The 24955-nt window shown below is 43.1% G+C and overlaps 1 protein-coding gene across 12 annotated transcripts in view; it reads right to left on the bottom strand.

The window, feature by feature from the left end:
* Window positions 1-24955, bottom strand: part of CTNND2 (catenin delta 2) — a 3222299-nt gene that overhangs the window by 2219864 nt on the left and 977480 nt on the right. The window lies entirely within an intron of this gene.

Raw genomic sequence — 24955 nt, 5'->3', positions numbered from 1 at the left:
CATGCCTCTCACATTGCGATCCCAAGAAGAGAATTCCAGTGAAGGTTATTCCGCCCTAAACAGGTCAAGGTGGACTGTTACTGTGAGCTGACAGCCCTGTGGCAGACATATTGCCTCAAAAGGGGGAAGTGTGGTGCACAGCGTTTCAGATGTTTTTTGTCAGAGGCCCTGCATCTGCCAAACCTAAAAAAAAGAGCCGCTCAATCACAGATGAAGATATAACTGACAAGAAAATATGGAGATTGGAATGCTTATGTGAAGTACATACTTAACACACTGCCTTTGGTTTTACAGGTGGCATAGCATGATGACAGTAAAGAGTTTGGAAAACAACCTTCACGGTGTGCATGCTCCATATATATATAGTGATACTACGAGTGATTGCGTATTGTCTTAGACGTACGGACTATTGGGCCCCACCTGCAGGCAGAATAGGGGAAAATGGTGAGCTTTTAAGAGGGAAAAAAATCTTTTGATATAGTGGGCAAACTACGGATTGTTCTGAATGTATTTGGGAACAGACCTGAAGCCACTAAAGATGAAAACATGATCAGGACCATATCTAGAAAAGCAATGAAGAACCACAACAATCAAGTCACCAATAATGTTTTCTCATCTCCTATTTTGCTCAATTGTCAGGCACTACAGTAAGCTGTTTTCTTTTGACTCTGCACTGCAGTGGAAGTCTCACTGATAGATGTCTCTTTGCCACAGCCCTTTCATTACACACCAGCAAGGGCATCTTCTATTGAAGCAGGGTCCCGTTTGACCATATAAAATGTAAAATGCCCTACATAAATATTTGCCCTACACCTGTAGCAATGAAGCCCTCAATATAGGCCCTGCCAGCCAGAATATAGGGACATGTTAAGTTGACCAGACCACACTGTCTCAATTGATCTCTCCAATATAGTAGGCCCAAAATGCTTTTCTGCACAACTCATTTCGTCTGAGACACAAAGCTTCAGCTCAAGTCCCCGAGGCCCCACTTTCTCCTTGCACAACATGTGCTTGTTTTCTCTCCCACCTATTGAGAGATAGCTAACCACAAGAACATGGAAGTCCTCAAATGAAGAAGAACATCACGAAATACCTATTGGTGGGGGCATACTTGCTCTTTCAATTTACTGTAATTCTGCTTGCTTAAAGCAAACCAAGGCAGCAACATGGCATGAGAACCTAACCTATGACCTTTTAGAGGTTCTGCTTTTCTGTGCAGTTCCGAGAATGTGTAAAAATGTTTATAATAAATATCTTAAAATTCTTTCTGATCTACGGTCTAGCACAAGTTGCCCCACTGAAAACACCTTTTTGCATCATAATGTCACTTCTACATTTTTAATATTTCCGAAGACTTGCGGTTAAGAGCACACGTCAATTTTCAAACCCCGTGATCTGTAGTTCCACATTAAACAGTATAAGAATGTGATCTGCTCCTCACTCGGGGAGCCACGCTTTCGCAGCATCTTGCAGGCGTTGGTGCGTTCCCGGTCGACCGAAAATCTATCTAGAGTCCTGGTCTATTTGAGGTGGTAGCACTTCATTGTAGATGGAAATCTTTGCCTTTCTTAATCTCATTCTCTCTAACTTTTCCCCTCCTTCACTCCTTGCAGGAAATATAGAACAAACAGCTTCTTGTTTTAGCATGATTTAGCTTGATGTAGCTTATCATTTGAGGTGTATCTCTCAGTGCGTCTTGCTGGCACCAGAGCTTCTAATGAAATCTATATGAAAATGTTTATTGAAATAGGATTGTGCCTTTGATGCTTTTTTGTTTAAGAATGCCTTAAAATAAAAGTGCCACTTCAACTTCAGTGCATATGTTTCACACAAGTGTCTTTTTATTTGGAGGTAGCAGCTCCCCCCCCCCCGGGCCAAATTAAGCTGGGTAAGAAAATACCGCCCTCCAACACTATATACGTCTGAACAGTTATGTCAAGGCAGGAGCAATAGTGAGTGCAGGAGTGATTAGCATAAAGTGGAAACTGACCAACCTCTTCACTTTTTAAGCATGCTTCTGTTTCATATAAGTAATTACTCATTGTGTATTACTCATTGTGTATCCAATTATTACCTTGAAACAATGGCTGTTAAGCTTGCTATTAGGTAACTGAACTGTAGGGAAATGGAAGGAAATATTGTATTGTGAAGAGTTTAAAACGTTCAACAATGGTCACACAGTCCTAAGGGGAAACCTTATGTTTTGGCACATACGGTACTTCAGACGCAGCACTTAATGAATTCAGAAACCTTTATTTGTATTGAATTTCCTGAGTTGCTTTTCTCCGGCTTTAAGGCTTTAAGGTAATGGATTAGAGGAGCGGGTAGAGATTCAAGGTTTCATAAGACTTCTCACAGTGAGGTGGTGTTGTATGTAGGCCTTGGTGAAAATCCAATTTTGTTAATGAAATATGTGCAATTTCGCATAAAGTGGTACTACATGTACCCATAGCCCAGAAATTAAATGCTAGTAGTGGGCCTGCAGCACTCATTGTGCCACCTACTGAAGTAGCACTTTAAAACTTGACTCAGGCCTGCCATTGCACCTTTTAAACTGCCATGTCGAACTGGCAAAATATACCTTTCTCCAGGAATATACCTTTCTTTTTCATGCACACAAGTCACCCAATAGATAGGCCCTAAAGGCACATAGGGCAGGGCGCATTGTATTTAAAAAGTAGGGCTCGTGGGTTTATGTTTTGCATGTACTGGTAGTGAAAAACTCCTAAATTCGTTTTTACCTATGCAAGGCCTATATCTCCCTTTGGGTTACCTTATTATATTCAATAAGTGCTAACATTTGCTGGGAGAAAGTAAAGATATTATGTTTGAACTCAAATGAATTGTAATTTTAAATCCTCTTGAATGATGAAGTCGAATTTTAAGTCACAATTCTGAAAAAGGCACTTTGAGAAAGTTGGCATTTTCTTGCCCTTACAATTTGGTGCCTGCGGCCAGTGTCCTGGGTCACATGACTGTGAATGGCTCTGCTGGTGGGATTTGTGTATTGGCTGTAGGCATGATGGGTAATCTTTCTAAGACAGCTGGGGGCAGAGCTGTTCCCTGCCTCACTTACAATTTATAGGGGCTTAACTCCAGTACAGACAAAGGAACCTGGCACTAGTCTTTTGTCAACCCCAGACTTCTTGGAGCATCGGCAAGGGAAGAACTTTCCAGAAACAGATGTGTGGTAAACCATGATGTCCTCCAACTTCAAAGGCTGGCACCAGGCATAAATATTGGACCCTCAGAACATCACGTCAGTACACTTCTGGACCTGTGGAAGGCTTGCGAAGGACTGGCTGGACCACCAGAGGACTGATTTGCTGCTACCAGAGGACTGCCCTGCTGCCTGATGTTCTGCCTTGCTGCTTGAAGGAGAATTGAACCATTTTCTTGAACTCAGGATCACTAGAAGTGGCTCCAAGGGCTAGTTGACTTGCCTCCTGTGTGAGTTATAGGGCTGGCGTCCTGTGCGAGTTACAGGGACAGAGCAAGCTCCAGAGAACTTGAATCCTGCACCTGGCCTCTTCTGGAGTGAGTCCTAACCCACCAAATAGTGCCCCCTATATACTTTGGCTGGGGTGGAAGCCAGACTGGAAGTCATAGTGGATGATGGTTGAGGAGAGATGGCTAATATCTAAGGCTTCCATTATTTTGCTGATACCCAAGAAAACTAAATTAAGTCTGTATTTACAACCCAGTACCTGTAAACAAACTCCCTAAGGATATGATTGCACAAGCCATTCAATATGCATTAACCTTCACGACTACCAGAATCATAACTTTGGTCCACAAAAGCAGAGCAGATAGAGCTCCGGCCCCGTAGGCATACCTGCATCAGTATACAAACAGGATGCTGAGTTCTTGTCCACGTCTCTGGAAAAGCTATTCAGAACATGTATGATTACTGATCCAATCCCATCATCTTGGTAAAGCATGGTTCTGCACCCCATCTAGAAGAAGAGCCCAGCAGCGGCTCCCGATAGTTACTGTATTATTGTACTTTTGGACGTTGAGGCCAAATATTTTGCCTTGCTCCTCTTGGAAGACCAGGATGCATGGGCAAAGTCAAGGAACCTGATCCCCTTTAACCAAACTGGATTTAGACCCTTTTGAGGCACCTCCCATAATCTAGTGGCCATCTCGATGTTTGTCGCAAAATAAATAAGGAAAAGAGAGCTTCTTTGCTGCTGCTTTACAGATTACAGCAAGGCCTTTGATCATGGTAATCGCAAATTACTCGGGTGCAAACTGATAGCCTAGGAAATATCAGAACCACTTCTCTGTGGCATTCAGCTCCTTTACACTGACACGTGGGCCAGAGTAAAACTGGGGAACAAAACAGCAATCTCTACTAATATAAAAAAATATGAACAAATCATCAAACAAGGGTGCGTACTAGCCCTGACTCTTTTTAATCTGTTCATGTGCGACCTAGCACCAGCGCTTCACTTGGTGGTCAGCCATGTGCCAAAACTGGTGAATCAATCTATAACCATACTCCTTTATGCCGGCGATGTAATCCTTTTAAGCTAAACGGCAACAGGACTATAAACATTGATCAACATTATAGACAAACACAGGATATCAAACAGAAAGATAATACATTTTGAAAAATCAAACATCAAAATATTTGGCAGAAAAATAAAAAACCCTGGTGTTCGGTTTCTGAACAACAGCCATTTGATTTAAGCAAACAAATATAATTATCGCGGATGCTGGTTGAACGATAAGGGAGACCACTAACTCATCTTAATTCATTAAAACCCAAAGCTCCTGCTAGTGAAGGGAAGGATTTTCTTTTTACTAGTAGGATCAAACATCTCAAGAGCTCACTTTGTCACCCCGAGACCAATGGACTTGTTGAACGCATGGATAGAGTTCTGGGGGAATGCATACAGTGGGCTTTGGCAAATAAGTGTGTGGTTGAGAATTCTGTTAGGAGCATGCTTTGGTTTTATTGCACCACTCCTCATTCCACTACAGGTGTCTCACCTTTGGAGCTGTTGCGGGGACGAAGGGCTACCGTTACTTTCTCTTTGAGTTGGATGAGTAAATGGGTCAAAGGTGGGAAGTGGACAGATGCATGTGTTAGGAAAAGGGTGAGTCTTGCTCAGGAAAAGCAAAAAAAGTACTTTGATACTAAGACGAGTGTCCATGAGTTTGAGTTGAGTGTTGGCGATTGTGTTTGTGTGAAGAAGCCTGTCCATGTGAGAAAAGGTGGTTATAAGTTTAGCTCTCCTAATGAAGTAGTGGAGGTCAAGGGCAATTCTGTGAAGCTTGGGAATGGCCAGTGGTGGGCCAAGTGTTTTGTGGTGAAATCTAGTGTTCCTGAAGTGGTATCTGGGGGATGTAATGTGTGTGTTCATGGGAGTCCCTCCGGTGGTTGTCAGAGTGTGTTGAAACTCAGTATCAGGACCAGAATTGTTCCAGCACGTTATAGGACTTAATGTTTTATTTTGTTTTATCCTTTGTTTTGATTCCATTCTAGGTACTATTGTTCACCTTGGTCTTTGCGGTGGAGCAACTCCATGTGTTTAACTTTTATGATACATGTACTCTATTTTGTTCCATGTTTATTTTCCTCTTCTACTGTTCCTTCCTTTCTTTCTTTTTTTTCTTTATTTCTTTCTTTCTTTCTCTCTTTATTTTTGGGGAATACCAATGTAGTAGCTTATGCTTGTTTCCCTTTAGAATGTTATCGGTGAAGAATCTCACTGCGTGAGTGTTCTGTACCAAGCATTAAGGTTGTCAGCTGGTGAAGGTCTACGCGGCGGCTGCTCTGCCTGCGATGGCCCGGATTACAGAATAAATACTTTTATCTACCTACCTGCCTCCACGGCATCATTCACCACAGTCTGTTTTGGTGATAGTCACTACTTTGATTTAGATCTTAAAAATCCCCTTTAAGTAATTCCTGGTTTGTTATTACCATTATAATGAACTGAATTTTGCATTGAAATTTAATTCCGGATCCAACAAATGTGTGATTAGAATTTGAACGCTTTGACATTTCTTATGAATCATCCAAGAAGATTTGTGATTGTGACAATCAATCACAGGCCTCAAGTCTCTGGCAGAGATCCAAGCATGTTCGAGGGTTGTGCAGTGATATAGGAAGAGGAGCGAGCTTGAGTTGGGGGGAGGCTGTAAGCACATATCAGAGATTATATTCTGGTGCTCTGTGACTCACAATAGAAACATTCTGAAATTCTAATTTATGTGAAGGCATCTTGTAAAACTCCTCTTCCTCCATCACAGTGCCTCTCATCTCATTCTGTTTCTTTTGGTCTTTGATGCTTAGTGCCAATCAGCTTCCTCCGTCTCATAGCAAAAGAAGACTAACAAGTAAAACATACACATCAACATTACGAGCAACTGTTGCCACAAAGCCTGTGACTAGAGGTGGCTTTGTTATTACAGGCAATGTGACAATTCTCTATTCCTTTCAGGAACTGCAGAAGAATGGCTGGATCCAGAGCAGCCTTCAGCAGGGGCGTCATGATCGGGCCAGGATGAGAGGTTCGAATGAGGTTGGCACGGTCCAATCAGCAGGAATAAATGGAACGACAAGGACAGCTGATATAATGTTAAAACTTCCTTTGAAAGCCAATGACACATTGGTAGAGCTACATATGAAACATCAAAGCAGGATTTCCATCACTGACAGCTTCACAATCAGGCGCCATCTTGTTTAGGTTTCCCAGACAGCGAGCATACGGTGCTCTGGAAACTGCGGTGGCCCAGAATGACAATTCATTCATCAGGCAGGTAATACATGACTTTACCACGCAATACATTGAAATTACAGAGGAGCGTACCTGCCAGGCGTAATTTAGAAACTGAAGTCTTAGCATGGTTGAGCGGCCGCAGCAAGCAGCTCTCTGCCCTTACATACTCTATGTAGTATGGGGATTTCAGTCAGTCTGCCCTCTAAGTGAAGGACACATGGCTGCTGACCTGCACTGTCAATACAGAACAAGTATCACAAATGTGTTTTAACATTAAGGTCCTTTACATAAGTCTGTCGTCTTCAGATAAAGCATGAAAGGCATTAAGTTCCAAACGCCCTCAATGGCACAATCAAGGTGCACAGTACAGGGCAATCAGATCTTACTAACGTGCACTTAGTAAATGTTTACAAAGCTCAAAACCCGGTTTCAAAGGCATTTAAAAGCCTCAACATTGACCCGCTCATAAATTGATAAACCTGGCTTTTGCGAGATTAACGGCTCCCCGTTACCGCCATTTAAGCATCAGTAGGTGCACCAAGAGATTCATTTAGGAGTGATAGCTGTGCTATACAAAACATCAATAAAGCCATAATTAATTCATTAATTAAATAATTAACTACATTTCATCTGAGATCTCACAGCGGCATAGCAGAGCGAGAAATAAGGTTTACAGTCTTTCAAATCCAATTCTTTGGCCGGACCGGAGGCTCAGATTATGCTTCTCAATTTTTTTACTACTCAAACAGCAGCCAATGAAAAAACAGTAAACATGTAAAAACACTACATATCCCATGAACCTTTGAACCACGCCTCCTTCAATAACCAATCAAACATGTCCTGAGTATACAAAATAGCGAGGCACCATCTTGTCTGCCTAGTTCTTTGCTGCTCCGCAGTCAAGATAAGTGCCTCGCTATTTTGTTTAAAGAAAATGTCATACCTGCATTACTGTAATCATTGTTTCATGCTTTGTACTGATTAATGTATACGATTCGCCTTTATGATTATTGTGTGACTTAGCGCGGTCGCGCTGCTTTAGGTGCGCGTCATATTTTCCCCTTTTCAGAGTCAAGCGTGTGTTGCGCTTTCACCATAAACGTATTTTTATTTTATTTAATATATTTTAATCTATTTTCCCCTTATGGTTCTCTAACTCGGTGAGAGCGGTAGCAATGTACACGCGCTCCTAGCACTCACGGCAGGGTCTGGCACCCCCTGTGGGAGCGAGTCGCAAGTAGTGGAGGCCGCTCAGGCTGCCGAAGTGTCTCGGGAGCCTGCGCGCATCTGTGCACGCGACGCAGATTCCCTCATCACGCTGGATGACGCCATTCCCAGGGCTAGCAGAACAGAGGGAGGCAGCAATATGGAATCTCTCATAGATAAGACTTTAGATAGGAAGTCAGATAAGGCTCTTTCCTCTGCCTTATTGCCTATATCTCTCTGCCTTGACCAGATAGTTGGTACTACCCCTACTCCCCTGGCTGGCACTCCTAATCCTTCTCCTATCCCTTCCCCCAAGCCCCCTGGTCTCCCTTGGCCCCATGTGCGGATTTACTCCAAAATTCAGAAAGCCAAAGACCTTGATTATGAGAGCAAGCCTGTGATTCCTTCCCCTGCCCCGGTCCCCTCCGCTCCTATTCCCCTAACTGACACTGATACTGATACTGACTCCTCTCAGGAGTCGCGCCCATGCAAACGCGCTAAGAAGCGCAAACACTTTCTCTCTCCCGTCCAACCTTCCCCCTTCACCTTTGATCCTTCTGCTATCGTCCATCCTCATTCTTCGGATTGGGAACCTGCTTCGGCTATGGCGGAGTATATGCAGACTAATCTGCGCAAGAGCTTTGATAAGGAGGTTCGAGCCCGCTTGAGATCCGAATGCCCTTGACCTGACCTAGCGAAAATAACTGCCTTGACCCCTGAGATAGACTCGTCCATACAGACCTTTCTGGAAAAATATTTTAAAAGACCCTAAGAAAGGCATAGATCAGGCCATTCAGGCTTGCCAAGATAAACTTTTGGATGTTTCTGGGCCTTTGGCTAAGATTTTGGAGCTTGCGCTTGAGGCGCAAGAGACTGGGGCTGCTATCCATCCAGAGGTCCTAGCTGGATGGACCCAGAGGGCGATCTGTCTCCTCAGAAATGCAAACTGTGCCCTTTCTTCGGAGAGACATAAGTTAGTCATCCTACTGATTGACCCACAGCTCGTGGAATTAGCCTCTGCTGAGCCAGGCCCTCTGGCTGAGAGGCAGCTTTTGGAGAACGTTTTGTCAAAGACATTGCCAAGTTTGTTAATACGTTTACTTCTCTTGATAAGTCACAGTCCTCTCTCAAGAGGGTTTTCCATCCCCTCCAGTTGTGGCAGAGGACGCTCGGCAGACCGTTCCAATCCCAAGGTCCTCAACGTGGCTTCACCCCTAGGTGTAGGGGACACACCCAGGAACCAGACCAGGCCAGATTTTACCCCACAAGATGTCGGGGTTTCCGTGGCCGGTATAACAGAGGCATCAACAGGGGTTTCAGGAACAACAATGCCCAATCCTTAGGTAATTCCTCTTTTTCTTCCTATGAATCCTCTGGGGGTCAGACTAATGCATTTTCTGTACAGTTGGACAATGATCACCTCAGATGCCTGGATCATTCACACTGTTCAAGGTTATCAAATAGAGTTGATCGATATTCCTTTTCAAACAAACCCCCTACTCCTCTCCATTTTTCTCTACAAGAACAAGTTTTTATAAACTCAGAACTTGTCTTCAAGAGCTTTTGGCAAAGCAGGCTATTGCGGTGGGACCCTTTGTTCCCAACGGCTTTTGCAGCAATGTCTTCTTAGTGCAAAAGAAAGGAGGAGAACAGAGATTAGTGTTAAATCTCAGGGAGTTTAATGCTTTCGTTGTCTACAGGCATTTCAAGATAGAAGGAATCCATCTTTTAAGAGCTATATTACTAGAAAAGGATTGGAGGGTCTGCTTGGACCTGAAGGATGCTTACCTGACAGTCCCTATTAAGCCCTCCCAGCAGAAATATCTCCAATTTCAGTGAAAAGGGCAATGGTTCCATTACCTGTCTCTTCCCTTCGGCCTGTCCTCAGCCCAGTGGGTTTTTACTAAACTACTGAAGCCAGTGACCAATCGTCTTCGAGAAATGGGTGTCCGCATGATCGTTTACCTCAACGACATGCTTCTCCTGGCTCAAGATCCAACATCGTTGTGCACTCACTTACAATGGACGACCTCTCTATTGCAGGAGTTGGGATTTGCGATCAATACCAAAAAATCCACAACTATCCTGTCCCAACAAGTGGAGTTTCTATGTTTCCAAACGACTCAGTGAATGCCCAGTTGCTCCTCCCGGCACCCAAGATCAAGTCCATAAAAAGGGAGAAACAAACGACTCTGTCGAAGCAGATGGTCTCTTTGAGGCCCCTGGCGAGGATTGTGGGTCTTCTAGGTTCCTCGATTCAAGCTATTTTCCCAGGACCTCTCCATTACAGGTTGTTATAACATCTCAAGATCCATTACCTACAGAAGAGGTTCTCGTAAGATCATCTGATTGCTCTGTATCTAGATGCTCAAGAAGAACTGCATTGGTGGTTAGCTCACATGGAGGCCTGGAAGTGCAAGGCCATTTTCGGAGCCTCTCCCAACGTAATTATAGAGTCGATGGGGCTGGGGAGCAAGATGCAGAGAATATGCTACTGGAGGTCGGTGGTCAGCAGAAGAGTTAAAGTTACACATCAATTGCCTAGAGTTGTTAGCCGGATAGTTTGCCATCAGATAGATCTCCCCATTAAAGAGCAATTGTTGCATCCTCCTCAGGATGGACAATGTGTTGGCGGTACGATACATAAATCGCCTCGGAGGAACAAAATTTCGACTTTTGGCCAATATTGCAAGGGAGTTTTTTTGCACTTCTGCCTGGCACAGAAGATCAGGATTGTAGCAGAATACATTCCCGGCAAGAGCAATCAGGTAGCAGATTGGAACTCCAGGTTTCTGAGGGACTTCAGCAACTGAAGACTCCATCCTTCTGTGTTTCTCGAGATCATGAGTATTCGAGGCCCTTGCCTGATAGATCTCTTTGCCTCTTGCCTCAATATTCAACTTCCCCGCTTCTACAGCTGGAGACCAGACCCGATGGCATTGGGAACAGATGCGTTCCTTCATCACTGGGGTGACCAGATGAATTATGCCTTTCCCCCTGTCACACTAATTCCGAGAGTAGTGGCTCAGGTCCGGCGACAGGCGACCTCATTAGTGTTAGTCACACCGTTATGGAAGATGCAATCATGGTTTCCGACTCTATTGGAATTGTCAGTGGACCTGCCATTCCAATTGCCTGTATTCCCCATGCTGCTCCAGGACCCAGTGGGCTCTCCTCATCCTCTGGTCCTCCAGAATCAGTTAACCCTCATGGTTTGGACGCTCTCAGGAGACCTGATCGGCGGCTGCCGAATTTATACAACAGGCTTGGGCTTCATCCACACGCAAGCGATATTCTGCATCCTGGAAGCGATGGCTGGGTTGGTGCCTTCAACGACAGGTGGATCCAGTGGGATCTGATTTGAAAGAAATACTGAATATTTTGTTGGAATGTGCTGAATCAGGTCTGTTATATAGATCAGTGAATAATTTCAGGTCGGCTTTATCGGCCGGGCATAACCACATTGATGGGAAACCAGTGGGAATGATGCTCCTCATGTCAAGAACTGGATTCCTAAGAATTTCACAAAACCAATTGTGTTTATGAACATCTTCTGACATGGGATGTAATACTCTCGACTTATGTTTCTAATGAATAATAAATCAGTATCTGTATAATACACTTGTACGTTCCAGAATATTCTCTATACCAGGGGTCATCTTTTCTCATCATTTCGTGTTCTAAGCCCAAGAGATTAATTTCTAGATTTGTGTATACATATATAATCAGAGTGCCGGGGGTTCTGTGTTTGCCTTTATTTATGGGCTTTCGTTTAGAAGACATTTTGAAAGCCACAGATTGGTCATAGGATTCAATGTTTAAAGTATTTTATTACAAACCTATAGATCATGTTTCTTCTGTTGTTGTTGGTCAGCTTTGAACCAGCATAATCTGAGCCTCCGGTCCTGCCATATAATACAAAATTTCCCAGCATTCGTGACAAGAATTTTAGATTCTGTTAAGGACACGGAGGCGAGGATTTTCCCACCCGTTGGGGCAGGTAAGATTTACAGCTGTCATGTTGTCTTATGATGCATAAGATGTATGTTTTTTCTCCCACTCCGATACCAAACTTGTGGTTCCATGTTTTCAAACTTGTTTCTATTTTTAGGAATGGATTCCAAACAGAGTTAAGTCTGCAATTCCTCGTGACAAGGAAGCCTACGCTCTTGGAGGATAGTTGTCTCGTCCGAGACCTGTTTTGGAGTTGGTCTCCATTGAGAGTCAGAACTGTTGCTTATTGTTTACTGGACACTTAAGACTGCTTATTGCAAAGAAAGATGCAAAAAGAACTATTGATGGACAGAATGCAGAACAATGTCATACATTCACCCCAGTACAGAGAACTGGGCCTAAATCCATCGCTTTTTTTGCTCACCATGCCATTCCAGTTTGGAACCAGCCATATGCAAATCAGTCTTGACCCTGTGCCCAATGGGAACAATCCAGCCCGAACTGCCAGGCCAGGTATTGCAAAGAAAGAGACAGACAAGATGGGCCCTCGCTATTTTGTATAGCAAGGGCCCATCTTTGATTGGTTATTGAAGGAGGTGTGGTTAAAAGCCTCATGGGATATGCAGTGTTTTTACATGTTTACTGTTTTTTCATTGGCTGCTGTTTGAGTAGTAAATAAATTGAGAAGCATAATCCTCGCCTCAGTGTCCTTAATAGAATCTAAAATTCTTGTTGCGAATGCTGGATAATTTTGTATTCGTAGCTACTCGTTTTGCTAATGCTATGTGACTGATTATGTTGGAGAATTACAGCTGTCCATTTTGACTGATGAATTCATACATGCCTCAGCTTAAAATGAGTGCATCATTCTGCAAATTTACTTCCAACCAATAATGATAACAAAGGTGGTTGTTTCGTTTTTGAGCACTGACTCTGGAGTGAACACTTTCCATAAATGACCACAGGTGTTGTTTGGTTTGTGATGGATAGGAATGTTTCTTTTGACAACACTAAACAATAGAACTGCTTCCGCACATATTGTGCCCATGTAGGGCAGCTCTACTGTTGCTATTCTGGGCCGCATTTAGAGACTGATGGCCAGAGGCTGTAGTCTCTTGCAGTGAGTCTGAGCTGCCCTAGTTGATTTGAGGCAGAGCCAAGGCCAGATCTGCCATGTGTCTGTCATCCTATCCTATCAAGCATGCCTGGCTGAAGACGGCTGAAATGCCAGAAACCGGTCCTAGGAAGCTTGTTTCCGGTCCAGGGAAGACATGGCTTGGCAGTTCGGGCTGGACTGTTCCCATGAGGCACAGGGTCAGACTGATTTGCATATGGCCATGTCTGAACTGGGGTGGCAGAGTGGGCTAAAGAACAGTGATGGATTAAACCCAGATCAGTTGACTGGGGGTGAGTGCTTGCAATGTTCAACACTCCGCCCATCATTTCCTTTGGTTTTTGCTTTGTTCGCCATAAGTTGGCAGGGTATGCTCAGACGTGAGTCCCTTGCTCACTTTGCCACTGGATTCAAGCAAGCCTGGCTGAAGACGGCTGAAATGCCAGAAACCGGTCCTAGGAAGCTTGTTTCCGGTCCAGGGAAGACATGGCTTGGCAGTTCGGGCTGGACTGTTCCCATGAGGCACAGGGTCAGACTGATTTGCATATGGCCATGTCTGAACTGGGGTGGCAGAGTGGGCTAAAGAACAGTGATGGATTAAACCCAGATCAGTTGACTGGGGGTGAGTGCTTGCAATGTTCAACAGTCCGTCCATCATTTCCTTTGGTTTTTGCGCTGTCATCCTATCCTCACACATGCCTGTTTCCCCCACACCATTTATAGGTGTGCATAGGAAGGTCATGGGAGGCCACAGATATGCTACTAATCCTGCTACCTGGGCACTGGTTAGATCATATCATACAGACTCTTATCCAGTCTCAGGAACACTGGCCTCCCCATCTCTGAGGAGGGGCTTGTCTCAGCAGACTGAAGACATGGGTCAGTTTCTACTGCACCATTAGGTGACTTGATTGCCACATAGTAATGCATCATATCTGCCAATCTGACGGTCTTCCACTATACAGATCCCAACCCATGTACACCCCTACTCCTACTGAGGCAGGCATTATGCCTACTGTCCAGATGGTCATGAAGTGAAGCAAGTCTCTGGCTGCAGCAGAGTATCAATCACACCCTTCAAACAGGGCCCTGACATGACCACTGTTCTGCTTTGATCATTGGAAACATTGTATTCATCAAATATTCATGGCTGTCCATTTTAATCAACATTATGGAAAATACATCTGTGGTCTCCTTTATGTTGTTTTTATTTTTTATAAGTGTGAAAGGGGAAGGCACCTATCTTTATTCACCATCACCAAACAGCTTTATTCATTTTTTCAACCATGAAAGCACAAAAAACATAGATAAAATATGATAAAAGTTTGACAAAAGAATGCAAAAACCATGAATTACATAAAAAATCTACAAGGTTAAAACATATCTATATCTTTATCTATATATATATTCACTGAAAAAACCATAGGTTTCACACACGTTATAGTTAGGAATTAGCATTTAAAAAACCTAGCAAATTCACTGTAAAAACCATAGGTTTCACACACGTTATAGTTAGCTGGACATTTCTCTAGTAAAAAACCATTGAAATTCCCCCGTTATAGTTAGTTCAGCTAACCATAACTCGCGCACCCGCAATCCACTGCTGATGACGTCACATATTACATCACTCATGACATGGTCAGTGACATCACTCATGACATCACTGATGACATCTCAAATGACATCACTGATGACATCACACATATCTATTGGTTGAAAACTTCCACCCTTTTCCAAATGAACCCTTCCCCCAACTTGACTTCTGCCTGCTACCATAGCAACAGGTCATGGAACACTGGTGTGAGCAGAGAGGTCAGAAGTTCAGCACACAATGTTTCAAATCGAAAGAGCAAGAGTGCTTGACTTTTCAAACCTAACAGCAAATCCAAATTAATCTACTGTGGGAACACAATTTTCTGAACCAATACAAAACATGCTTCTAAAAATGTACACATACAGCCTAGTTTTAACTGTAAAATGGTTTGAATCAGCCAATGAGTTCTTTTTATTAAAAAAACATATGTATGCCTCATATTGCCATTCTACTGAAAGACACCTCCTGAGTGCATCCAGATCTCCTTGAAAGATGTTCACAGTGTGGATTGTAGGTCACAGCTATGTCTTCTGGAGTGAAAAGTATGCAGAAAAAAGAGGTATGGTGAGAGACCTTGCTTTGCCAAATGTAGACATTAAATGGATTGGTCAGAGAGGGTTAAAGTGGCACCAATTAATGCCTTTGGTGAAATCTTTTCTACACCTCCAACAGCCTAACCTTATTATTGTGCACTGTGGTGGAAATGACCTAGGCACTTTAACTGGGGTAGGTCTGGAAATGCTCGATAAGGTCGGACACCTTTGTGCAATTAATGTCGCTTTTTCCTCAATCTGCCTTTGTATATTCTAATATATGCCAAAGGCAAAAGTGGAACTGGTCCAACCAATTTTGTCCACAGATTGACAAAGCAAGAAAGCACGTCAACAAATCTATTTCTGCTTTCCTCAGAGACTATGGTATGGGTTTTATATACCACAACAACTTGCGTTACAACATGCAAGGCATTTATAGAGGAGACGGTATACATTTCACTGATGAAGGCAACAGAGTCTTCCTCTTGAACTTTAGACTCTGCATCGGTACTTACCTTGTAGGTACCACAAAAAAAACACTTCATAAACACAACGGCTCTTTTTAGAGCCCCCTAATATCTAAACACTTAAATTTGATTTTTACTTCTATTTTTTTTATTATTTTTTTCTGCCGTGCGCGTACGGTAAGCTTACCGTACGCGCACCCCGCGATTTTTTAAAAAAAAATTAAAATCTATTTTTCATACTTTTGGGACCTTCTTGGACCCCCTGACAAATGCTAGGGGGTCTGCAACTCTCTTCGTTGCCCCCTTTTCACGTTCTCCACCTTTGTTTATCAGTGTGAGACACACAAAATGGCGGCCGACACTTCCTGATTTCGACCGATTCGAATGTTTACAGTCATGTAACCACCAATCAGAATTAAGCTCGCACACGGCAGCGTGCGCGTACGGTAAGCTTACCGTACGCGCTCGGAGCGCGCTTACAGATATATATATTGATTTAAATGCTATTTTCTCAGGAAATACTGAACAGATTTACACCAGACCTGCAAAAGGCACCTCCCTGACCTGAGGACTACCTCTCTGCCAAATTTCAAGCAATTCTGTTCAGCCGTTCGGGCTGTAGCTTGGACTAAAGGTCCTATGGAAAAATGCATGGGGAAAACGTGTTTTGGGACCCCCCCTTTTTCTCTGGCCCCGCTTGACGAATCCCCCCCGAGACTTTCAGGGTAGGAGCGAAGCGGAGCGCCCCACCTATTTTGATAATTTCGCGAGGATTCGTCAATCGGCGCCAAAGTTATTCAAAATAGAATGTTGCGGATTTCCTATGGAAACACGGTCCTAACTATAACTATCTACTGGCGACCGCCAGTAGATAATAAATAAATAAATAAATATATATATATATATATATATATATATGAATCAAAATAGATGGGATCATTTTATCCAATAGATGCCACCAGTGTATCACATCAAAATAGACCAAAGAATTTCACTTCCGACTTAACAAAAAGACCAGGGGGACATACTTATGCTGCACTATCTCCTATCATCAAGACAGAGGAGGTCATGGACTCAACACTTATAACCCAGCTCTGCTGAAGATATTTGGCAACAGCGAAAATTACCACTTCCCTTCTCTCCGTGCTCAAAAGTCTGAGTACCTGGAGAAAATGTCCACCATCCAGCTGTCTGCATATACAGCTCCCCTAGGATATTGCGGCCTGAATTAGCAAATTTTGCTGCACAAATACGGAAATTTAGTGGACAAATACGAGAATGTTGTGACATTTTTGCAGCAGTTTATTTTACTAGTAATCATTCGTTTTCAGCCTCAGATCAATGGAAACTGTTTTAGCATAGTATTCCTCTTTGAAATAGGCATGTTTAAAGTGTCTGCAGCTCTGTGGAAGCACAACTCCAATCCTAACCTGGTGAGAGGGTGCCCTGTTTCTCCTTGGTATTTTCCAGCAACCAAGTATGCACCACTGTCTGGTCACCGCGGACTCCTGGACCCATGAGGCATGACACCTTCCTCAGGCCCCCTTGGGCGCAGGATCGTAGTGGGTGGAGGTGCATCGCCAGCGATAGCCTAACTCCACTGCAGCAGCTTTATCAGACTTCAGCAGCTAAAGATTGGATACCCTACTTTTAGAGCCTGAGCTCTGCTCACCATGCCCACCCCTCCTGCCCCCTGTGGAACCCATGGCGTACGCTTTTAGATCACTATCAGGTGATCATACCTTCCTATTAGCTGCTGATCGTGGCAACAGACCTAACAAAGAAGTGTCTTTGAATTTACATCAAAGGCAACATAAAGTAAATAAACTAGAAAAGTGAATTCTAACAAAATACTTAGTGTACGGTGTACCCAATTTACAGACTGTGTCAATACGTGTTGGGTCGATAACGTTTTTTCCTTTTTCCTACTCCACAAAACGCTCACTAGATTGATCTTAGGTTAAAGTAGGCTGGACTTCCATATCTTTTTAACACATTTCTGTGCATGGGTGGCCTAATTCTATCCCCCCCCAACCCCATGCTCTCCTTTCTCCCCTGTAATGTGGTGCACAGTTCTGGCCACTCCCACTTATGCACTCACCGGTGAGCTGGTCTCACTCATGGACGCAGCACCATTTCCCCCTTGAGGGGTCCGCACTTCCCTGTCGGCTCAGCTGTCCTCCCAACTTCCTGGTTAACAGCCGCACGGCATAGGCGGGCCCCACATGTGTCACTTAATCGCAGCCAATAGGTGATACAAAAAGGTAATAACGGATGTATGCCTCTGCAGAGATAGCCAAATAGCACCTGAGTACAGTGTGATAGATGGGACAACCTTCACCACCTAAGCAATGAATAAGCGTCAGGGTTCTGCATGTTGAAAAAGTAAATCCGAAATATTTCCTTTTGTCCTTTGACTCGCCCTTTTGATTTACACCCAGTACATCACCCAGGTGTGCTTGGACAAGTTGGTACTTTTGTAGTAATGCTTCCAATCATGAGAGGCTGCTGCATTATTAATGCAATACAATACAACATATTGTAACTTTTCATTATGTTTTTTGGTGAGAGACTTATAATTTTTAAAACCAAGAATGGCTTAAGAAAATGCCAAACTGACGTGCTGCTAAAAACATAACCTGCCTGCTAATTGATGAGCAGTCTTGCCACACACTAGACCAGAGAGTGATTTCCGTTGACTCGGCTTACCACAATGCCGCAGGAGGAAGCAGATATTTTATCGCTGTTCGGAGGTACGTAGTGATGTGTTTGCGTACAGCCAATAAGAAGGCGCAGTTGTTTTGGTTTCTGCCGGGAGACCTTTTTTAGCAGCCAAAATAGTAAATACTGCGGCCATCACGCTAGTCAGCTGATTTTGCAATTTAAATGTGAATCGTGAAATGCTGGAGGGTCTGCATATAGGGAAAATCCAGCAATGCCTGGGCCAGGCATATCCAGGGCAATGTAAAATAAAATGTGAAAGGGTCTCTTCTGCCAACTGGCATACCTGGAAGGTGGTGCTGCTACCAGTATTCCTTTTCCATTTAGCTCAGAAGGAAAGGAGCGGTAAAGTGCTGTATCTAAGCTTTAAAAATAGATTTCTGGCACCTGAAACAATCAAATAGTTGAGGAAAGGTTCAAATTCCACCTGATGCTTGATGTCTAGGAAAATATTGGAGAGGGAGCCATACTTTGTATTTCTTATTTCTGGTTGAGAGAACTTTGTTTGACCAAGGCTCCCCCAGACCCTGCTTATTAAATGTATGTCTTGTATACTCTAGCCACCTGATCTTGTGCGCACCTGATCTTGTGCGATTTATCTAATTTCACAATCTCTAAAAAGACTTTGTACTACCTATCAAGGGCTGGTGTCATGTTAAGTCTTAACCAGTACAACAGTGGCCTTAGCTGAGCCTTGGTAGCTATTGGTAATATTCCCAAATCATATTGTAAGGGGATCAAAAGAGTACTCTTAGGGAGATCCATCAATACTCCAATTAAAATGATTTTCTGCTGTGCTGAGCTTAGTTAAACATTTGTGGCCCCAGAACTCCGCCCCATATAGCGTGCTACCCTCAGCCTTCGCTCACTTCATTTTTAGGACAAAAGAAATACGCCTACATTTAGAAAACTTATGTAGCCTTATAACAGCCGCAGCTTGTTGTGTTAGTTTCAGAAGACCTGTTGGCCACCTGGTAAGACCAGGCCATGTCTTTAGGCAGTGTTAGATCCAGGTAATTAAACCCATTTACCCTGTCCAATGGTTTTCCCCCTATCATGATGGAACCTCAATATGATCTATGTGGGATGATGGTCATAAATTTTATTTTTTGGTGGTTAATCCCCAACCCATGATCATTGCAGAAGGACAGGAGCCTGTCTACCAAAATGTGTAAGCCTGCAGGGGTCTTTGATATGAATAATGAATAATCTGTGAATAATAGCAATGGTATCTTGCCACCACTCAGCGAAAGGGAGTCATTTTCACAATTTTCAAGGTGAACGACCACATTGTTTAGATATAAAGAATACAATGTGGGTGTAAGAATGCATCCCTGGTGTACACCTTTGTAGACATCAATCTTCTCTGTCGGGCATATGTATCCAGGTGGATTCGAATAAGTATAACCAGCAAGTCTAGCAGAATCTTATTGTTCATCAGTGTCTCTCTTAACTTAGGGTGGGGGACTAGATGTACTAACCTGGCTTCTAAAGCCCGCTCGGAGATGTAAAAAGGCACCAAATTCCTCTATCATTTTAACAAAGAAATTATTTTCAAAATAGAAGATTGTAGTGTTGTGTATGTTAGAGATAGCAGGACCCCTCTGGTCCCTAACAGACGCCATAGAATAGTGACGTAAGTGATCGGGTATAGTTAAGAAAATTAATGACATAGTACAGGAAGTTAACAGTTACACTCTGAAGAATAAAGACGATTAATATCGAGCTCTGTGTGTGTCGTGATCATTTAAATGTACCCGAGCCGGGAAGGAGGCTTCAACTGGTGACAAGATAGGGGATTACGTACACCCCGCAAACCTAGGAACCAAGAGTGTTCCCCTCTAGAGTTTGCCGTGGTCCAGCAAACTGCTGGTTTGAGCCATGTGTGCCTCAGTTGAAGTGGAATATCAATGGTTAAAGTATGTTGAGTCAAAGTGCCACTCCAACAAATGCAAGGCCTGTAAGGAGGGTGAAAGTCTTACCGAAAGTTTGTTTTGTCGGATAGAAGTTTGCTGGTAAAGTCGAGACAAGAGATACTGTGCCACATCCTTACACAAAGCCATAATTAAAGGCAGTGACAACCAGGTACAGAGAGGCTCTAAAGGCCATGATAGCCGAGTGCAAGGAAGTGCTAAAAGCGGAAACATTTTCAGATGCAAAGAAACGCTGAAGGCAGTAGAAATAAGGTACAATGCAAAGAGGTAAGAGAGGGGAAGATCCTGTGCAAGAAACAAAGCCGCTACTCACCACCATAGAAGAAGACAGTGCCTCACAACCAAAGAGTGGGCATTACGACCCAAATGTTAGAAGACAACTTTAGCTTAACGAAGGTGCCAGTCCGAGTGGGTAGCAGACGCTCCTGATAGCAGAAAGTTCCACAGGATATGATGCTGCCTCATTCCTAAAACCCGTTGATACCTCCAAAAAAGCAGAATATTGGCAACAGGTGGACTGCCTGGTTGGAATAGTGAAGTTTTTCAATAGCTACTGAAAAGAGGGCAAAGTATGTCACCGCTGCTTTCTTAAAAGCCAACCTCTCTTCTATACCACTAAAAAGCAGAGCATTGGTGACCGATGGACTGCCTGGATCAAATCCTTCAATGATTTTATTGATGCGCTGGATAAAGCAAATTATAAAAAGATCATTAAATATCTAAAGAATTTGGCGGTGAAGGAGTAAAAGAAGTGATAAAGCAAATACCACACAGTGATGAAGTGACATACCGTCAAATCAAAGAGACGTTGAACACCAAGTTTAATCCAATGCAAACAGTCAACTATGAAAGGAAAGTTCTGAGTAAAGAAGGGCAGAAAGCTGGTGAAACGATGGATGAGTTTATGGAAAGACTTGATCTGCTCATCAAGCACTGCAAGTTAAATGAGTTAAAAGATGCAGAGGCCATACATCTCAGGGTAATAGATGGTTGTCTCGCCGATTCCTAAAGACGTTAAATGCTAAAAGAGACACTTAGCCTGGATAAAGTACTCATGGCTGCTAGAGTGGAAGAAATAGCTGACAGACATGCAGCTAACATGGAAGCCGGAATGGCCCAAATGGATACGTTCTGAGTGTGCAAAGTAGGCCAAATCACAAGGTGGAAGGTCACAAAGTAATGTCTCCTAAGAAAAAGAAGTTGTGTTTTCGATGTGAATTTTCCTTTTTACATGAAGGTAAATGTCCGGCCATTGGACAGCTATCCAAAGGCTGCAGAAAAGAAAAACATTTTGCAACCATTTGCAAAACAAAAGAAAGATAAAGTGCATCACGTATGCAAACAAAATGGATTCCTAAAAGTTCCAGATATGTTCCAAGCATACCACCATGCCAAGCGGAAATGTCAGTAGAAGCAGTAGAAGCAAATAGAAACTGAATAAAGTCGCTTGTCGTCAAACTCCTAGTCTAAAACTTCATCACCATCATGGTCTAGCGACAGTGAGGAAGGTGGGCCAACATCACATGCAGGAATAGCTTCTTGCAAGGAAGAATGAGGGCCAACGATCTACAAGTGAAAGTACAAAATTAATTTGGGCACTGTCCCAAAATCGCACTAAAGGTGAATGGGTGCACTGTCCCTTTTCTTATAGGCAGTGGCTCGTCAATAAACATTTTGTCAGCAGAAAAGTACAATCAACTGTCTCCAGTGCTCCATTTAATCCCGTTGATAATGAAAGTGTATACATGGGCTGCTTTGTAGCCACTGCAAAATCAAGGTTCATTAATAGCAACTGTGAGGCATAAAAAGACAAAGGGGGACTGGGTTCGAGTCTCGGTAATGACGCTGAACATCCTGTGATTCTGAGCAAATCACTTAATCTCCCCGTGCCTAACAAAGAATGAATGTGTGTCCTAATGTAACGTAACTGGTGCTATGTAAAGCGCTCTGATACCTGATTGTATTCGGGTCAAGTTCGCGCTATATAAAATTCTGCAAAAAAAACCCAAAAACGTTGACATGCGTCAGGCTATTGAAAGAGAACGACATCTAGTTCTGAATATTGCTGACATAGAGACAGTATTTTCCCATCTTGATTTGAACACGGGGTATCACCAACTCAAACTGGAAGGAAATTACAGGTACATTACTGCCTTTTTGACTCATGTTGGTTTATTTAGATATAAAAGTTTTGAAGTGTCATCAGTTGCAGACCCCTTTCAAGATGTCATTCACTGCCTAATACAGCCAGTCACAAATGCTTTCAATTACAGTGATGGCATACTGGTGTTTGGGACCACACGAAAGGACCATGATTAAGCTCTGACATAAGTGTGTCGTATACTTGCGGATGCAGATCCCACTTCATCAAAGAGTGAGTTTCATAAATCAACGCTCAAGTACTTTGGTCATATCTTTTCTGAAGGGGAAATTACTCCAGATCCAAATAAAGTACAGGCTTTATTGTCCATTTCTTCCCCACAAGATGTAACTATGTTGCGATCATTCCTAGGTATGGCTGGTTACTGTTCAAGGTACATACGTGACTTTGCCACTCTAAGAGTCCCTTTGAGAGGACTTAACAAAACAAAATGTTCCATTTCAATAGTCACATGAATATGAATAAATCTGCAAGAAAATCAAACAAGGTATTGAGAATGTGACTGAAATTGCATAATTTGATGCAAAACTACAAACGGAGATTGTCGTTGATGCAAGCCCAGTGAGGTTAGGTGCCTTACTTGCCTGGCACTATGGACATACAAATACACCAAGGCAAATTGTGTCTTATGCTAGGAGGAGTTTGTCACCAATGGACATGCTTATTCACAACCTAAAAAAGAAAGCCTCTCTGTCGTGGGGACATGTGAACATTTTCATGTGTTCCTGCATGGAAAGCACTTCACGGTTGTCACTGATCACCAAGCATTACGCACCGTTTTTGGCAATCCTACAGCCAAGATGCCTCCTCGCATTGAGAGGTCGGGGGTTGTGACTGCAGGAGTATGATTGTGCGATTGTGCATCATTCAGGAAAAGATCAAAACCCTGCTGACTACTTCTCACATGTACCCATACCGTGTCATGGCACCGCTTCTCAAGCGTCTGATGCTCATGTTAACTTGTTGTAAACTTCAGTACCCCAGCTGCCATATCAGTGGAACAAATCATTGCTGCCACGAGCACTGACAGAGATTTGCTAATACTCAAAGACCTCATTATACAACAGTATTGGAGAAAACATACTTGACCTCTTCATGATGACCTTAAATACCAAAAATTCAAGAACTTTTGGTTGAATATGACTTGTTATTTCACATACTACTACTTCACAGCTTTTTACTTCAATGTTTTTACTTAGCAAATACCGTTACTACGTAAGTTTTTAGTTTGCATAACTTTACATTGCAAGTGTTAATGTATGCGAACTAAAAACTTGCGTAATAATAACAATCATTTGCAATGCACTAGGTCTCGCATTTGCGAAAGATTGAGCTGTTGGCATTGTGAATGACAATGCCTTTTATTTATGTGTTGGTTTTCAAACCAGATAATGCCAATAGCTTAAACTCTCGCAAATGCAAGACCTATTGCATTGCAAATGCTTGTTTAGAAGGCCACTCCTTTCACAAGTCCCCTCACTCCCATTCTCTCTCACTAGCTTCTTTATTTCCTCTCTTCTAGTTCCTCCTTTCCATACCATGTCCGCGCTCTGTGGGTGAAAAAAGTAGGGTGGGGGTGGTCTCTCAAGGGGTGTGGCCTAAGAAGCGTAACTAGTAATCCTTTACAAAAGGTGTGGCCTGTGTAATTATGGGCATGTTATAAAATGTACAAACCAAAATAATGTGCTTCGCATATCATGCTAGTCGACCATTACTTGGCAATCGACCACTTGACATCTCTGCTGGGCATTCGTGCCAAGCATCAAAACACGCTGCCGATCAGTCACCAAAGGATCCATCGCCCAGCATCACTACCAGCCATCTGGTTTAGGCATCACCATTGCTGCTTGGCACTCAACCTCTCTCTCCTAAAATCCATTAGTGCCCATAGTGTGTCTTTCAGCCATTATTTGGATGCCTCTCTGTGAGTTTTATTGCATTCACAGATATCACACAATAATGGATAGGTGCTTAAAAATGTTAAAGAACTATTCTCTTTGCCAATGCGTGTTAGTGGTATCAGATAAAGGAGTTATAACAGAAAAAGTGCTGTGAGTAATTAGAATGGGAAATATTTCAATTATAAAGCTGTAAATTCAACCTGTGGAAGGGGTAGTGGCCATCGGAATGCTCGATCATTCCCATAACCCTCTTTCTTTCACCACTTTCTTCTGCAGTCTCTTGGTTAGGCACATGCCCCTTTTCTCCCAACATCATTGTAAAACTCTCCATATGCATATCTAAAACCTCATCTCTTTCCTCTTGATCACCCTAATTTCACTCTTTCCTCACCTACTTCCTTCACCTTACCATCCCCTCCCACAACACACCCTGTCAGTACTTTAACAGCTGTGTTTCCTTCACACATTTTCACATAGAATCACAATTTCAGTTGGCGCACACCATTGATCTGTGCGCTCTGCAGAGAGGCCACGGTTTGGGTGAGGATGTATTCATAACCCTCTTTATGATACACTGAGGAGCACTGAGAGAAACTCGTTCCGCTTTCGGCTGGAACTCCCGAACTGTCAGTCATG

The sequence above is a fragment of the Triturus cristatus genome, chromosome 5_2 (assembly GCF_964204655.1).
Source record: "Triturus cristatus chromosome 5_2, aTriCri1.1, whole genome shotgun sequence".
Classification (NCBI taxonomy): domain Eukaryota; kingdom Metazoa; phylum Chordata; class Amphibia; order Caudata; family Salamandridae; genus Triturus; species Triturus cristatus.
Note: the sequence above shows the minus strand (reverse complement) of the source record. Positions and strands in the feature narration are given on the sequence as shown.